The sequence below is a fragment of the Pseudopodoces humilis genome, chromosome 3 (genome assembly GCF_049639895.1).
Source record: "Pseudopodoces humilis isolate 2021_Gansu_Grassland_sample_001 chromosome 3, ASM4963989v1, whole genome shotgun sequence".
NCBI classification, from domain to species: Eukaryota; Metazoa; Chordata; class Aves; order Passeriformes; family Paridae; genus Pseudopodoces; species Pseudopodoces humilis.
The window spans coordinates 31,584,520-31,600,907 of NC_142202.1; the positions used below are offsets into that span (position 1 = coordinate 31,584,520).

Consider the following 16,388-nt stretch of genomic DNA (forward strand, 5'->3'; position numbering starts at 1 on the left):
GCATTGATACATCAAACCTGAGCCGAAAGCCCCTGGTGCCATGCAGAAGGGTTAACAGTCTGCTTGCTCTCACTGTGCTTCAGAGAGCTTTGTTCATTGGAGTATTAAATTCCACAGCTGTAAATAATCTGCAGCAAGAGAGATTATCAAGGCCCTGGGAAGAAGCAGCTTTTATTAATAAGATCAGTCTCCCTGTGAAGCATCACGTAGTCACTCTCCACCCTTTCCTCGCTGTCTCACCAGGAATTGCCAAGGTCCAGTGGCAAAACTTCCCCACCTCCATCCTATGCCACCCATCTTCCTGCCATGCTCCCTCTGTCTTGCTATTGCTGATCAGTAAATATGGCTCTTCACAGCAACCAGCAGTGCAGTTACCTGAGATGTAATTGTGGTTTGACATGGCCAGGCTGCTGTTAGCCAAGGTGGGAAGGTAGTGGGATACATTCTTGCTGAGACAGGAGTGTGGTGCTTCTCGCCATCATGGCACCTGCCTCTATGCCAGGCTGGAGGCTGCTCCACCTCTGACTCCTCCAGGGATATGGCTGTGGGGACTTTTCTCAGAGCATCTTTTGTGAAGGCAGGAAGATGCTCAGGGTGGACTAGGTTCTAGCTAGGAAAACCAGCCTAAGAGAGGCTTTTAGGATGGACACCAGGGCCTGGCCCTCTTTCAAGCCTCCCAGTTCCAGGGGATTCCTCACTTCTGTGTGAGGAAGAATCCCTTTGCCTAATTCCTCCTGAAACCCTACTCTGCTCACAAGAAATTTCTGGTCTTAACATTCCCAGCAGTGATGGATTCCCCTCTGCCACTAGAGCTGAGAACACAGCAGCTGAGTTTGCAGTGGGACATCAGGCCTTGTGGTGTTTCCCACCTACAGGAGATGGCTGTAGCTGCGGTGGCTCACCACTATGCTGCACTAATCCACTTGGTGTAGGGCTCTGCTGAGCTTTTAGATTTCTTTTCTGGCAGAGCTAGAGAGTTAACATGAGGTCCCTATAACCCCTAAACATCTGTAAGCAGAGTACACAGCCTCCTTCTCTCCTGGGAAAGGGATTGGTATTTGGGGAGCAGCAAATACTTTGAGTTTGGGGGAGGGCACACCCCAGTTTGCACCAGGCTTTCAGGACACTGTTAAACACTGTTAAGCCATGGTATGAGCTCTGAGAATTCAGAGGTGAGCTCAGCCTGCCACATCCCACTTTCCTAGTTTTCCTGGAAGCTGCTGAATTCAGCGCTAACCCTGACAAGGCACATCTTCCCCCCACCACCATCATTCACACAGCTCACTTCTCCTCCTTATATTCCCAAAGAAGTTTGTACCCTGCTGACCAAAGCGTCACTTTAAATTAAAATGGTTCCCCTGCAATGCATCATCTGAATGTCTCTAGTTATTCCTGCTGGGCTCCAGCCATAGGGATGTGCAGGGGTACAGTATCAGGTCAAAATCTCTCCAAAAAGCAGCCAGAGAAAGTCAGAACAGAGAAAGCAGATGATTGCTTCACTGCCCCAAGAAAAGGCCAGGGAATGAGACACTGCCTTTCTCCCTGCAGAGGCGTGTGGAACAATGGATGCCCAGGGGAGGCTGGGAATGAATACTATGAGCAGGGATCATCAGTTCCCTGGGCATGGCTGAAGTTCCTGCAGGAGAATCAAGCCAGCAGCCATGAACCATGCTTGGTGGGGTTTGGAGGACTCTCTCCAAAGCCCTGAGAGGAGTATGGGTGGTATCTCTACTGGGGTTTGGTAAGTTGAGAAGGGAGGTAGGTCAATATAGAGAGTATTCCCTCCTAAATGGAGACAAGCTTTTCTATCACAGTTGCAGGGCTTCATTTGGGTTACCTAGGAGATCATCTGGAGCAAGGGCTTCCTGCTCCAAGGTGGCTTAGCTCTCAAGAAAAACACCTTCACCTCCCCCTGCCCCCAGTGTACTGGCAGCTTTTCCAGGGATGAGAAAAGAGGAGACTGCTAAGAATCAGTAACTCCCCTAGAGCACCACATGGATCCATTCTTCCCACTTTCCCTAAGAAGGCTGAGTGCTAGCTCCACCCACAGCTGCTGCAGGAGTTTCGCTGGGCTGAGGTCCTGCAGTGCCATAGCTGCTGCTGGTACCTCAGACATGCTGCAGGCTTAGCGCTGAGCAAAGGGAATTGCCAGGGTGTGGCACCCTTGCACAAGTGCGTCCCCTATCCCAGCCTGGGTGGGACACATGCCACACATGGTCACTGTGACCCTCACACCTCACATGTAGATGCAACAAGTGGACACCCTGTGGGGTTGGTGGTGTGCAAAGAAAGATGTTTTACCCCAGCCCCTGCAGAGACCCTAATGCTTGCTCCTTGGAAAGCAGAAATTCATCCTTCTGGCAGGAGGTGAGCAAAGCCAGGGAGAAGCAGGTAAAAGGCCTTGCTGTGCAGTAGGGAGGACTCTCTGAAGGGCTTGAAACCCATATGGATGTTCTTAGGAGCCTCCCATCTGTTGGGGCATTATTATAGCAGCCCCCATGTCATGTGCGGCCATAGAGCAAGAGGTATTGTGCACTCATATGAGCCTGTGGCATCAGCTAGCAGTAAACTGAAATTCTTTTCCTCTTGGACATGCTGGGCTGAATCCATGGGCACTTATGGAAACTGCTGGGACGCGTGTGTGCTGCTTTATTGAAGTATGTAGCATTTCATCCCTGCATGGTGGGTAGCAGGAATCAGGCATGTGCCCGGTGTGTGGCTTTTCCTTGCTCCTGTCAGCTTTGCTCTCCTAAGAGACATTGTGTGCCCCCTCCCACGCAGCATCTCGATCCCCATCCCCGCTCCCCGTCCCTGCAAGGCGGGAGGCTGCCACAGGGTGTCAGGCAGGTGCCGGGCTGCCTTCCCACGGAACCGGGCTGCGGGACCGCCGGCTGACGCCCGTGGGACCGGGGATCCCGGCGGGCCTGGGGAGCACGCCTCCGAGAACTGCAAATGAGGGGCAGGGCTTGCTGTCACCGACACCCCTGAGCGCGCCTCTCTCCAGGGGGAGGATGGCTTCTCTTCCTTTTCCCACGTAGGGAGAGAGATACGTTTTCCAGGTGCTGTGCGAGTTTTGCCTGGTCTTACAGAAGAGGGAGGGGAAAGCTGGTGGTCTCTAGTCTGGAGCACCCCAGGTGAGATGAGTTATGTTGGGCCTCAGCGCCTGGCTGTGGAATGCAAAGGAAGGCTGCCTGACGAGGGGAACAAAGGGTCTTGGATAGCAGCACTAGCGAGCAGGAAGTGTTGGCAAATACGGCTGCCATTGCTCAGGGAAGAAAGCAGCTGAGCAGGGGCGTGGGGAGACACTGAGCTCAAGGGACTGTGGGTTCCTATCAGGAAAAGGGGATCGGGAGGTTCGTGGTGCTGAATCTCCCTTGGCAGGCACCTGCTGGACCTTGAATCAAGTTCAGTTGTGCTTCTCCCAGCTTTGCTTTGTGGCTGCACTGAGCATGGGGGGGAACCCATTTTTCCCACTGCATTTTCTTGGTGGAGGCGGGGGAGCTGGTGCAGAGAGAGAGCAGGCTGGGGAGGATGCATCAGTGAGTGACGTGTGATGGTGGAGCGAGCAGTGGCCCAGCCTCACTCAGGTGCAGTTCTCCGTGCTGCGCCTCACGTACAGAGACGCTGTCTATCCTCCAGCTATTTATCACCAGCTCATTTTGCAAACTGCACTCAAAAGATTTTTTTTTTCCCTCTCTCCCTCCCTACTTCCCTCCCTCCCTCTCTCTGTTCCCTGTAGAGATGCTCAGTGTTCCCCATTCAGCTTCAAGCACAAGGTCTTCCATCTGCACAGGCATTGTACACGCTGACCTGCAAGCAGGTTCTTTTTGGCTTGTCCAAATTCACTCCCTTTCCCTTCTCCCACTCCATCGTGGCTTTAGTCCTGGTGGGTGGAACTGTGGTGAACAAAGAGGGAGGCTGGTGTGAGCTGAAATCCTGCCAGGGGACACCTGGCCAGAGAGCCTGCTGCTCCTGCTCACACACCCGTGAGCCTGGAGGTCTGGCCCCTGCTGCCCTGCAGGGCTGCTCACTTCCCACTGGGTTGTGGGGTTGCCATCTTTACTGACTAGGGATAACTATCCTTTGTTACGGGAGAGGAAAGAAGGAAAGGGAGGGAGGGAGGAAAGGAGGAAAAGGAAGTCATGCGGGACTGGGGAGAGTCCCCTGAGGTGGGAAGGCACAGGAGTTTATTCCTGTGGGGGGCTGGTAAGGGATGTGGAGTAAGACCCAGCCAGGGATTGCCCCATTGTGTGTTGAGGAGGGAGAGTAGAATACTACAAGGAGAAGGCAGTGGGAGTCTCGGCCCTCCCCAGTGGGGAATTGGAAAGGGATTGATGAGGAAAAGGGGCTGCCCTCAGTGTCTCTTCCTGGAGGGGGTTGCTTGGCCCTGGGGGGGGTTTCTTCCTGAGCAGGGACTATGGCTGACTGCTTCACTCACCGTTCTCCTGGTGGGTATGTGCTGCTTTAATCTCTTTTTTTTTTGAAACCTAAGGCCCATGACTTGTCTCAGGCTTTTACATCCTGTCTCCCCCGTGCCGAGAGAGGGCTTTGTGGTTTTAAGGAGGTGCTTGAAAACACGAGCTGGGGGTTTCCCTAAGGGTGGGAAACCAGACACCATAGGTAGGAAACTGCTGTCTCTGTCTTCTGATTTCTGGCAGGTTGGGCGGTGGTGGGGCTGACCGCTCAGCTCTTGGCCATGCTCACCCCGAGGGTGGCGACGAAACCACCCCAAATACAGCTGGGGCACACCTGAGGCTGGGGTAAGGGGCTGGACGGAGAGATCCCAACTTGGCTTTAAGGGCAAGGACAGGACTGCCGTTCTGGACGCTGCTGGGACGGAGGCTGGCGGTGGGGCCGGGACCCGCGAGCAGAGGTCGGGGGTGCGGCTGGGTGCAGGGGGGCTGGGCTGGGGGCTGCCCGCGGGCCGAGTGGAGAGGAGGGCCGGCCGTCGCACGCTACGGTAGGTGGCAGTGCCGCCCGGATTTTATGAATGGAAGAGGAGGAGGGGAGGCAGATGGATGCGGGGAGGTGGTGATGGAGAAGCGGGGGGCGGAGGGGAGGGGAATTTTCTGGCTGTGCTCCGGCCTCCACCTCCGTCCCCCTCACCCCTGCGCCAGGCACCCTCCCCCCGCCTCTGCCCGGTTTACATGTCGGGCTGCACGTTGCCGCGGCCGGATCCAGCAGCCAGCAGCGCTGGCAGCCGCCCCGAGTCAGCTGCTTCCCCGCGAGGAGCGGCGGGAGCCGAGCGGGGCGGGCGGCGGGAGGCGCCTGCGGGTACCGCCATTAAGGTGTCCTTAGGGAGATGGGTCCGGCACCGCCGGCTCCCCGCGCCCCCGAGCTGGACTGCCGAGCTGGACTTCGGGCCCCAGCGTGGCCCAGCACTACTCTCCACGAGCCCCTCGGTGCCCTGTTGGCAGTCTCAGGGTCGAGGTGCTGGGAGCAGGCTGGGCTTTGTGGGGCACAGCCTCCTCGTGCGTTCAACAAACTCCCTGCTCCCTGCTGCCCCTTTCCATGCCCGGCCTCACAGGGCAGTGCCGGGGCATCTTCTTCTGCAGCTTCTTTGTTCCCTGGGGCATGTAAACAGTCCCGCATCCTGCTCTCCAATGACCCATCACTTGCATCAGAATACCCTTTGGCGGGGAAAGCCAGGAGAAGAAGCTGAGTAACTCCCTATTCGCTATTTGCTGGCAGAGGCAGGAAGTGAGGTCTGTTTGATGCTTTGATATAAGGAGAGAAAAAGCTCCTTTTTATTGTTTGTTTGTTTCTGGGGCCTCGGAGGCTCACCTGGGACTATGTGTGTTGGTCATTTCCAGCTGGATCTGGGATTTCCCACTGTAGGGACCAGAACAATAGCTTCGCTGGCACAGATGTGGGACGGGTGACTGAGCGGAAGAAATGACTGCACACAGCCCCACAGCTTCCGTCTCCCCCGGGGTGGGTGTGGATCATGCCTGCCGTGCACCACGAAACAGCCCTCGCTGTTCCCAGGAGATAATGAGCTGGGGCAATCGCTGCTTTCCTATCCACCCTGCCCATTCTGTTACATGGGAAATAAAATTTCCTTCAGAGGCAGATTTGTCTGCCTGTATTGGTGAGGTTTCTTTCTGGGGAGCGTTGGAGGTGCAGAACTACTCGGTCAGCTCTGGCTGAGGCTGAGAGAGGTGCTTCACCAGGAGAGAAGGTATAACATGGCTCTTCCAAATAGCACACTGACCCAGTTCCTGCTAGGGGTACCTAGCTATGTGCCACCCCCATGCCACTGTGCCAGAGCAGAGCTGTCCTGTGGTCAAGGCCAGGGACCCTGCAGAAAGTGCCAGCACAGTGCTTGCAGTTGCTGGGCTCCATTTTTCAGCAGTACCCACTTAGGGGATGGCCAAGGATGGTGCTGCAGCACTTACCCCTTCAGCAAGGCCAGCTCTGCCCCAGGAATGGTGTCATGCAGATCTGGTGGTGCTTTTGAAACTGTTTGGGCACCAGTTCAGGCACATTGGTCCTGCTCTAGCCTGGATGATTTGTCTGACCTAAATCCCACAGTGGTTTCAGCAGGACACAGGGTTTTTCATCAGTCCTTGCCTGAACCAGTTAGGTAGGATTGCTGTGTGCTGGGAGGTAGTTACTTTAAAAGGGTTTATGCTTCAGCGGCATCCTGGATCCTGCACAATCTTTCATCCAGAGGGCATGCAAGAGGAGAACTCTCTGTCCGGTGGAGTGAAGTGCCCCTGGGGCTGTGAGGGGATGTGGGAGGAGGACAGGAGAGCCTGTAGTGACATAGGTGCTTCCACATTGTGGTGGCCAGGAGGTCCCTGCCTAGTTTTGCGCTTTGCAGCACCTCCAAGCCACTGGTATCCCAGGCTTTGATGGGGCTCAAGGCCAGGGAGGACAAGGCAGCACCTTGCCACCCTATTTTAGCCTGGGTCAAGGAAAGAAGAGCATCTAAACTCCAGACAAAGCATGGAGCAGAGCCCAGCTGCTCAGCTGGGCCTGCAGTTTCACCTCCACCCTGTGACCAGCATTAGTTCTCACTGCTTGGCAGCCAGGAGCTCAAACGGTGCCTTGCTTGGACAAGCTGTCAATCCAAGGATTTTTGTTTTTATATTAAACCAGCTAAGTATTCAGAATCAATTCCAGCTACCACCATGGGGAAAGCTACTCCAAGATACATAAATCCCTGCCAAACCTGCCTGTGCTACCTCTGAGGCAGCAGTGCCACTGCTCTGTGGTGCTGCTGGGAATGGGTGTGTGGCAGGGCTCTGACCCACTGTCCAGCACTCACACAGTGTGTGAGTGTGTCTCAAGGGGAGAGGATCTCTCTACAAACCTGCCAGCCAGCATGCAGGGAGCTTGCCCTGATATCACTTTCCTGGGGGGCATCCAAATGCATGCCCAGATCTCTTTCCTCAGGAAGTGGTTGGAAAGAAGGGGATAATGCCTGTCTGGAGCCTCAGGTGGAGGAAAGCAGGATGGGGGAGCTGGTGTGCAACCCCCCCATCCTGTGCTCAGGTCCCCATGGCTGTGGGACCTCCACATCCATGCATGGGGCAGGATGAGACCTTACTGTGTAGGACAGCCACACATTCAGGCCATTTGCTGCGTGCCTGGCACTTTGTCTTGCTGGGTTTTCCCCATGTGGTTTGCGGGACCTGGAGCTTGTTGGCCTGCTGGGCACACCACACAGCATGTCCCTTTTCCAGGGTGAGCTTGTCTGGCTCTCCCAGTCCTGTTTTGGGAAGCAGGCATTAGGGTAGTACGCTGTGCTGGGCACGTAGGCCATCCTTGGGTAGTGACTCTGAGTGTTTGGCCGTCTGATGTAATGAACTAATTAGGAATTTGCTGTCACCACAGCTGGACTCACCTGGCTTGCACGCTACAGCCGGGTGATTCTCACTCCGTGTGACAGTCCTCCAGCCTCACGGGGCACCAGGAATAGCAGCGAGGGGATCACATGGCCACTCTGGCTGTCCTCCCCTGCACTGTGATAGCCTTCTGGCAGCTATGCGTGCAAGTGTTATGAGGTGAATTCAGTGGCTGTGGCGAAACGTGCTCCTCCTTACCAGCCCCTGTGGGACAGGCAGGTGATGTATCTCCTGATTTGCCAGCAGCACACGTGGCTGGGACATGGCCCTGGCAGCAGGCAGCAGTGGTCATGGCACTCCTCCTCTTGGGGATTCAACAAAGATAGCCCATGGCAGTAACGTGACCAAATGCCTTTGGAGATTTCTCCCTGGTGCTTTGAAAGGATCCTTGTGCCAGGCAAAGAGCTGAGCAGGGCAGACCTGTGCTCCTTGCAGCAGGGAAGCGTCCTGCTGCCTGTAGAAGCATGGCTCTCTGCTTATACTGCCTCTGTGGTGCCAACAGCTGTGAGGTGGAGTAGGCACAACATACAAGGACTCCACTTCCCAAGTAACACAATACAGAGAATCCTTCAATGCTGATGAATGATTTTCGTACCTGTCCAGATACACAGGTTGCATAATGGGCCTTGAGTGCTGATGCTAGCTCAGGGCATGCCAGCATCACTGGGTTTTCCCCCAGGGAACCCCTGGAAAGAGCCCACTCCCAACATGTGCCAGGGGCCAGTGTATGTGAGTGGACATACTGAGAACCACCGTGGTGACCATGAAGGTGGGGGGTCCTGGGGAAGGCATGCTGGGCATAAGCAGAAATCAGCCACAGCTGCTGGAAGAGCCTCAGAGAGGAAAAGTATTCAGCCCACGGAAAATGAATTAGCGTTGACGTTCACTGAACATTTGTTTTGATTAAGCAATGTGGCTCCAAGTTTCTCAGCTGTGGGGAGTCGGTCACCACAGCACTCACTGGATGTTTTTTGGTGTTGCTGTTCATGGCACTGGCCAAGGGACTGAGTGGTGGTGGGGAGAGCTGGCCCCACCTTCAGAAGCCTCCTCCTTTGCACCACACCTTCTCTCCTTGGTTTCTCCTCAGCCAGAGAGCTGAGGCAATGGTGGTTTTTCCTTTCCAGAAGTGGATGCTCTGAGTGATGCCCTGTCCCAAAAGGCATATACAGCATTTGCAAGGAGGCCATGGTGGGGCATCTGGTGCAAGGACCTCCTGAAATTTCCTGTGGGTGCTGGAGATATGGAGGTGACAGGCAGCCTTGTCCCAGCTTGGTTCCAGCCCTGCTGGGATGGTGACACTGGTAGTCATCAGGGCATTGACTGTTCCACCAGCTTCCAAATGCAGAGTTTAGGAAAGGCTGTGACTGGGGACTGTGAGCTGCTCTCCACTGCCACAAACACCTTGTAGCAGTTGTATGTGTGGGTCTGCCAGCTGGGCACGCAAAAATACCTTACAGGCATGGAATAAAACATATTTATTTCTTAGAAATCTGTATAAATTGGAACCATCTCCCAACAAGAAGTGCCGAGTTTGGTTTCCCAATGTAAAGTGGCAGCTACAATGAAGAAAAAGACAAAAAAAAAGCTGGACCACCCACTGTCAGAGGAGAGAGTGCCCTGGGCCCTCGGGGTGTTTGGAAGGGGAACCATCTGGGCCTTAGGGTCTCTGCAGGTGGGACACTTGCTGCCTGCAAATGTAGGGAAGGCTTCCTGCAATCCTCCACAAACCCAAGAGAGCCACCTTAAGAGCTCTCCCTCCATAGGACCAAAAGGGATCCGCCAGGCGTTTCATATACCATATTCTATAGCCAAGGAAGCCTTAACAAAGAGCCGTATGCTCTCACGTTTCGCTTCAGGCTTCTCCCTGCTGCAGCTGGAGCTGAGTTTTTAAAAATCTTTGTGTCATTATTTCGTTCCTCTTTTGATTCAGCCATCGAGGGACAAGGAGATGCCAAACGAAAAGAATGGCCATTTAAACAGAACTAGATTGAAGAGGCAGTGTGTGCACTGAACAACAAGTCTTTTTACATTTCATATGATCTTATACATGGGCTCCATTCAGTATATTTCCCCTCTGTTTCATTTGAATGTACAGAATTAGCCATTCACATCCTCTGGAATTACGGCTCTTTAACACTTCCATTCTGAGCTGCCTCCATATTTTGGGGGTTGGGAGTGTTATTAGCTCAGCTGGGGAAGCACAAGCTGAGGTCAGAGTTGGTCTTGCAGGCTGAAAACAAGCTTTTTCTTTTTTTGGAAAGTGCAAGATTTGGTGCATGATGACTCCGGTCAGAAAAATATACAATGATACACAATAGTGTGTATATGCTGCTAGAACATGCATGGATCTAGTTTCAGTGGAGGGGGTCTTTTTCACATTAATCCCAGTGAAATTATTTAGACAGAAAAGCGAGCTTTGGTTTTGGATTAGCTCCGCAATTGCCTGAGGTCGCACGCGTGGCTGTGTCCTTGTGCATGGCTGCTGCCTCATTGTCTTTTTGAAAGACAAATATCAAAACCAAATATTTACTGTGCTATTTACTAAAGCTCCCTGGATACTGATACAAATTTAGAAGAGTTGGCCCAGAAAACTCATTCAAACTGAGTTAGAGTCACAAGAGGAAAACCATGAGGGATGTGTACGTGCTGCTAATTCTGCTGAAAAGCTCTGGACCTGGCACTGCTGCCCCAAGTAGGGATGGGACTGTGCAGTGGTATTGGTGCATCCTGCAGCCTACGCTGCCTTCCCTGAGAGTCCTGCAGCATTCCTGTGGTGTCACTTACACACATCATCAGAAGGAAGAAGGCTGGCTTGGGAACATTTCTCTTGTGAATCTGCCTTTTTTCTAGATTTACTTGTCTGTTGGCACACCTCAGCCAGTGTTGTCTTTGGGGGGGTGTTCCCCCTTTCCCCAGCATTTACTGGGGAGTAAAGGAGGGTTCATTACCAGACAGATGGGATGCCAAAGTGGAAACGATTCTGCAGACAGGAGAGAGCAGAACCCACCATGTCTCTGCTGGCCACTTTGCAATGCCTATGTGCTGCAGAGAGGTGCTTCCCTTGAGGGACCTGCAGCTGTGGACCGACTGGTCTGCAAGAACCAACATCCCAGAAGAAAGTCTCTGCCTCCTCTGCCATTCTTTCTTTGCTATATATTTAACTTTTTCTATCCATGGCTCCTGCATCATCATTTCCTCAGGCCACTTCATCTGGTTGTTGTGGAAATGAGGACAAGACGGCAAACAATAAACATAGGCCCCCAACAGGGCAAATAAACCCAGCAAGGTCGAGTATGACTCTGAAGGCAGCAAGGCTCCCATTTTTACCTGGCTTTCTGTAAGAAAAAGATTAGCTGCTCCTCAAGGGCAGGAGCACAGGCCTGGGGGCTGGAACATCATGCTCTGCAGGGGGTTGTGCCAGCTGACTTCACTTTAATACACAGCATCTGCTTGACAGGGTTCACCTGAGCCAGGCACAAATCCCTAGTCCCCAGTCGACCCCCCCTGAACCAGTCAGACACAACCAGGTTGCAGGCCTTCCTGGAGATCCCTTCAATCACAGCCCCCTGCCTTAATTTAACCTGGTTATTTATACCTTTTCCTGTGTGTGTTTAACTATAGCAAAACCTGGCAATATCGCTGCGCTTAATGGTCTGTTGGCATTTCCATTATGAGCCCAGACTGGAAGGGATTACATAGCCTGAGTGTTTGAACTGAGCCTCAGACAGAGACTTGGCATAGACTTGCAACCCAAATACAGAGATTTTCAATTGGCTAATGGCAGTTTTGAAAAGGGAACATTTTTCACATGCTTAGGCTCTTCCATTTGCTTAAGCTGCCTTCCTCTGTTTTAAACTCAGCAAGCAAAGAGTCGTAATTCAGCCTGTTACAGCAGTGACTCATGTTCATTGCACAGTGATGCCATAACCAGCTAAGGCAAGGCCTTCTGCCTTAAGAGGAATTACACACAGAGAAATGACTTGGGAAATTCAGCTCTTTCACTCACTGGGGTGACACCATCTGTGCATCCTAACTGCAGCTGCCATGGCCAGCATGAGTTGTCTGACTGCATCTCAGGCTGTACAGTGGAGACACAGAATGTCACCAAGATGTCCTGGACTTTGTGAGCAGCCAGTAGCACTTATAGGCCATCAGTTGTTTCATCCTCAAGTAGATGAATCAAACAGGATAGCCTGATCAAGTCCTAAAAATGCTTTTTCTTCCCATCAGCTCTATGGGGAGTCAGGGGTAATAGGCTCAGGCAGCAGTGTCCACAGTGGACATAGTCTGATGGGACCAGACACACTTGCTGGGAATCTAGAGGAGCTCCCATGGTGGGATGTGGTCCATCCATCTATCTCCACAAGAATTTTCTCTAACAGCATGGAAGGCAGAGCAAGAGCAGGCAAAAAGCTATGTCTTCTTTTAATGCACAGGAGTCTTTGACACAGAAGAACCAAATGACATGACCTCCTAGTAGGTCAAAGAGAGCCTTTTCTGGGAGAAAACCTAGATCTGCACTGCATACTGATGCCACTGCAGGGCCTCTTGTCCTTCTGAATGCATTAAGTAAGCAAGTTGATATAACAAGCAAGAGAATATCATGTTTTGGGAAGAGTTATAAGTCAAGTTGGCCAGACATCAACAAAGAAAACTGGCTAGTGAATGAAGAGAGGCTTATAGCAAAGACCATGTGTTGCAAACAGCCTTTCTCTCCAGAAAGCTTGCTTTTGACCTTGGTGGAAGGTGTTCCAGTGGAGAGATGGTCCATCCACTGCTGTCTCCAATCTCTTGCCTGTTGGAGACTGAGTGGAAGGAGGTGAATACCAAACCCTGTACTCAGCTGGAGAAGAAGCATCAAGGCCCAAAGCTGCTGCATTTGCAGGTCATTCCTAGAGGGATGCTATGCAAGGTGCCCTGGCTGCTGCTCCCCTGGAGCTGGGGTTGCACTTCATTCCTGATCTCAGGGGTACCAGAGCTGGGTGAGCTCACCCAGGCTGTGCTAGACGGCTGCACCCCCTGACCTGAGAAGGGCTGGTGGGGACTGGACAGAGGAGACAGCTCTGTTCCCAGCAGGGCTGTCACCATGGGAACTTTAGGGACCGAGGCCATTTACGGTTGGTTGTAAACCCTGACTCTGACAGCAAAGCCTTTCTTTGCCTTTTCCTCTGGACTTGGCCCTGACTGTCTCAGAGAAAGCAGGCTCAAATTCTACCTCCGGCTGGCTCTGCACACACATCCCCTGGCACTGAGTGCTGGCCCACTGCGTGGGAGCTGCTCGAGCTCAGCAAAGTGTCCTGGCTGTCTCTCCTGGAGAAAGTGGAGCAGGCGCCTGAGGTGATGCTGAGCATCACAGGTTGACAGCTCTGCAGACACCTGCAGATATGCAGGGAGGGAGAAATGGTGGGTTAGCAGTGTCATTGCCCCTTGGAGGAGCTCTCAGATCAACTTGTCAGGCAAAAGATCTCTGTTAAAATCTAGCTCCCCTCGACAGATTCCCAGCTTTGATGCTGGAAAGGCTCATCTTTCAGCTTGGCCAAAACTGAAAGTGCTGTGGTGGAAAGATAGAGAAACAGCTGGCAGGAGCCAGCAGACCACAGACCGTGGAAGAACTGGCCTGGAGGAGAAGTTGAGGGCAGAAGGATTTCAGCAGCCAAATCTAATCTTCTGATGGCAAATGCTCCTGTGAAAGCCACTTAGGTTGTGCAGCTCCTGAGGACTACTCCTGTTGGGATGCCTCCCCAGCCTTCCGCTAGAGAGAGAGACGTTAAAACACAGACCTGGTATCGATGCTGCTCTGTCTCCTGGGAGCTACAGTCCAGGTAGCTCATGACCATCTTGTCCTTTTGCAGGCTCAGCACCCCAGCTGGACCACTGATCCCACTGTGTGCCACAGTGCCCTGCTAACAAAATATGGTGGCATGACCATGGTGCTGAATGGGAGTCTCCATGGTAGGGGAGTGTCTGGCAGGGCAGGATTGGGGACCAGGAGGCAGCCCTTGTTCTTCATGGAGAAGGCCTGGATGAGGGAGGGCATTTTGCTAGACTGCCAGGCTTTCAGGATTTCAGGTTTGTGTTAAAAAGTAAAAGCTCCCTGCAGAATACAGAACCTGCTGTAACAGCAGAATAAAAAATTCAGTAGTTAGTTATAATTTAGACTCAATGATCCTTGTGGGTCCCTTCTGACTCAGGATATTCTAACACAAAGAGAAAGCTCCAAGAGATACTCTCTAGCCACTCCATACAGAAAGCCTTTCAGGGTAGAGCTGCCCACAGATGCTCCCTTTCCCAATGGCCCTCACATGCACAAATACTCTCCACCTCAGTTTTCCCCACAGCTTGAGGTCCAGCTCTGCCTATTGGGCTTGCCAGGACCTGTGACCCCATCTACATAGGTAGACATCTCCTGGCAAAGTGATGCGCTTGAAATAACATGGACCACTGCTTTCTCCATTCTTTTGCTTCATGTGCACGTGGATGAGTCACTGGCTGGCACCTTGGCTGGAAGATGGATAACCCACCCCCATGCTGCTGACACAGCCTGAATACAGACTTTCTGCTCTTGCCTAGGTATGAGACCAGGAAGAGAAGATGTGCTTCCTAAGAAAAAGTGACTGGATTTGTTCTGGGATTCTGGGGGAAAATGAAAAGGCTTTGCTGCTTTATGAGGGTAAGCACTGCCCTTTTTTATTTTTTTTTTTAAAGGTGTGCTGCTTTTGCATTTTTTTTTTTTTTTATTTTTAAGAAAGTGGTAGGAAAATTTTCCTCCTTAAGGGAAAAACAAAGCAAAATCAGAGACTGGCAGTGTTGACTGCTCATCCATGGAGAACAGTGGATCCATGAAAGGCTAAAGTCTGTTTGCACTGGTTCCTAGAGCTAATGAAGTATGACTGTGAAGGGGGCTCCTAATGCTAGTGCAAAGCAAGGCTCAGAAGCTTCAAATGTTTCTTGGATGGTCTCCAAACCTTCTGCCCTCCTTTGGGCTACAGCTGAGGCTGGAGACCTCAGAGCTGCGAAGACTTCAGTGCAGCTGCTTCCAAGCAAAACCAGAGCCATCACAATGAAAATAAATAAACAAATAGTGCTATTCTGAGCCTCAGACACATTGCACCACAGCATGCAGGATGTGTCCCTCCCTGTTTGGGAGCAGTGTCCTGATTTACAGTCTATTACTTTCTGTTGAATTATCTCTTCTGTCTTCTGAGAGGGGAGCGTGCACACCTCTAGCAGACTCTCAGCTCACCGTTAAAGGGCTCTGTTGATTTCCACTATCAGGGCATCATGGTGTGGGACTGATTCATCCCCAACCAGCATGAGCACTCACAGTGTATTTCCATCACATGCAGCTACCCCTCCATACCTCGTGTTAAAGAAACCTTTTTGCAGATGCAGTCTTGTCCTGACACCCCCATCAGCTCTTATGCTCCCTGCACACCCTTTGGCTGTCACCTCTGCCTGCAATGCCGTCCAAGACCTCTTGGTTTAACTGAGTGTTTGCCTCATTTATTGCTGGTAATACTCAGCAGCTGGCTGTCCCCTCCTCCTGCCCCTCTCCTTGTTTCTTGTGGTTCTTGGGATACTCCAGCTCAATACAGGGCTTCAGCCTTGCAGGATCCTCTGCATCATTGTACTGCACTCTCAGTTGGTTTCATTTCTTCATGCTGTGTCCTCATTAAGGTTCACCATCATTTTCCCTCCTAGACTCAGTCCAGTTTCCCTTCAGTCAAATTTCCATCCCAAATCCTCCCTCCTCCCAGCAGTTCCTGTGTTTTTCTCTTGGTTCAGTCAGCCCTTTTCCCCACCTGCTTGTGCATGCATTGCTCTTTCTGCCTGAGCCAGGATGGGGCGTGTGAGGTGGCAGGAGCTGCTGCCTAGTCTCAAGGATGGACTGGACTTGTGATTTGGATTGCAGTGATCCACAGCTTTGCTTATCTGGACATCCTGCTCAGCCCCTGGCTGGAGTGCATCCTGAAAGGGAAAGAGTTTCAGGGAATTCTGCTGGTAAGCTCTATAAGACTGCCTTAAGGGAGCACATGTGAAACAGAATATTTCAAAGACTTGGCTAAGTTTGGTGGCAGCAAAGGGTGCATCTGGACTAAACCAAAGGCCTTCCCTGCTTCTCCTTTTGCCAAACTTCAAGTCTGCATGCCAAAAACATGCAGCTTGAAGAGCTCTTCAAAGGAAAGGTCATCAGATTTCTCTATAACAAAAGAAAAAGAAACCAAAGCATTTCCCCTTACAATGTTCTTGGAAGTAGATTAATCATTTTGGCTGAAATTATATATTTTATAACTATATTTGCTTAGATAGTTCAGCATTAGGCAGCTAACCAGCAAGATGAAGTTCAACCCAAACATTTTAGCATGGCCTACTTAAAACCAGCTGAATAACAGCACTTGGCATGGGAAGAGTGACTGCAGGTCCACAGCTCTGGGAAGGAGCAGGCTTACTGGCAATGCCTGTCCCTAGTGTCATTGCTTTCACAGATCTGCTGGAATGGTGATAGTATTTGTTCGGAGTGAAGGAAACCAAAAC

General features: G+C 52.0%; 1 long non-coding RNA gene across 1 annotated transcript in view; it reads left to right on the forward strand.

Moving 5' to 3' along the window:
- Window positions 1-4,625: 4,625 nt before the first annotated feature.
- The window catches only part of LOC148184624 (uncharacterized), a 56,680-nt gene continuing 44,917 nt past the window's right edge, over window positions 4,626-16,388 (forward strand). The window contains exons 1-2 of the long non-coding RNA XR_015772312.1: window positions 4,626-4,760; window positions 14,424-14,523. This is a non-coding gene — a long non-coding RNA (uncharacterized LOC148184624). The remainder of the gene's footprint in view (window positions 4,761-14,423; window positions 14,524-16,388) is intronic.